The sequence below is a fragment of the Capsicum annuum genome, unplaced genomic scaffold (assembly GCF_002878395.1).
Source record: "Capsicum annuum cultivar UCD-10X-F1 unplaced genomic scaffold, UCD10Xv1.1 ctg70780, whole genome shotgun sequence".
NCBI lineage: Eukaryota > Viridiplantae > Streptophyta > Magnoliopsida > Solanales > Solanaceae > Capsicum > Capsicum annuum.
This window is the reverse complement of record NW_025880544.1, coordinates 1,565-2,904: the sequence shown is the minus strand read 5'-3', so window position 1 is coordinate 2,904 and position 1,340 is coordinate 1,565. Positions and strand designations below refer to the sequence as shown.

At 33.6% G+C, this 1,340-nt stretch overlaps 1 long non-coding RNA gene across 1 annotated transcript; it reads right to left on the bottom strand.

The window, feature by feature from the left end:
- Window positions 1-556: 556 nt before the first annotated feature.
- LOC124894164 lies at window positions 557-1,064 on the bottom strand. Its single transcript, XR_007051037.1, has 3 exons — window positions 1,020-1,064; window positions 803-837; window positions 557-655 (listed from the first exon to the last, which is right to left on the bottom strand). It is a non-coding gene; the product is annotated as an uncharacterized LOC124894164 (long non-coding RNA).
- Window positions 1,065-1,340: the final 276 nt, after the last annotated feature.

Below are 1,340 nucleotides of genomic sequence, written 5' to 3'. Positions count from 1 at the left end.
GAATTCAATGGTGAACAAATTTAAATGTTGTACCCTTGAGAAGCCATTAAAAATGTATTCAAAGAACACAAGATTTTAAGTTGAATATCTACAACATTCCTTCTTTCTACTCTTTAAGCAAAACAAAAAAAGGGAAAAAACTAAAAGACATCCTGCAAAGGAAAGGAATGGAATGATTGTTGTTAATCAAGTGGACCAGCGCCTAGCTCAACTTCGAAAACTAGGTCAGGTGGTGAAGATTGTCCAAGATCATACAAGGAAATTACAGCACATACACCTTACTAGTGTGGGATTCTCATACATTAATCGCACACCAAGACTAGACATTTGTAGCATCAGTTAACCTAGGTTGGCTAACATCTACTAGTCTAACATCAAGATAGATCTGCCTCTAATACCATGTTTAAGAAATTGGACCTTGTTTCTATCTCAAATGAAAGGCTAACTTAATTTGTGAGGAGCCAAAGACCATATAAGGAAACTACAGTCCGTACACTTAGTTTTTAACATATAGAAGCTTACAAGAAAGTTCTGGAAAAGGAGATTCACCTTTCTATCAAGTTCCTCCACATAATCTTCAAAAAGGTCGTCACGGTCTTTAGCTCGCTCAACAGCTTTAAAACGTTCATCATGTTCGAATATGGAGATTGCCTTACTGAATAATCAATAGCAAATAGTTAGTGGATCAAATGGAACTTACCTAAGTAATGGATCAACTTCAAGGTACCAAAAAACATACAAACAATGACCAAGATTAGAAAATAAGCAACAGACAACTTAACATTACAAGTGAAAGACAAACCTCCATCTTGACGATGGTGACAGCTCCTTGCAATCCTGTAAGATTGAGAACGACGTACATTGTTGTGAAAAATACCACTTATTCTTTTGAACAAGTCAAATACCAGTCTCTAACACATCATGAATATTATGATAATATATTTTTATTTTTGAAACTGGTAATATGAATATCATGATATATCAAATGGAAGACACCCACAAAAGAAAATTTCACTTACTTCTAACATTATCCTGAAATCTTCCCGAGCCTTTTTCTGTTTAACACGATTCTCTTTAGCTTTCAGTTTTTTCTTTTGTCTCAGATACTGGAAGAGACATACAACTGCAAAATGATCACTATAGACCTTGGTGTGTTTGGTATGAAGAAAAATGTTTTCCTAGAAAACAAGTTGGTTTCTTACTTGTTTTCTTATGTTTGGTTGATGAAAGGAAAACATTTTTCAGAAAATGTTTTCTAGTGTTTGGTTGGTGAATAAAAAAATATTTTTCAGAAAATACATTTGAGATTTGTATAAGCATTTCAACTTAAGAGTGAGATT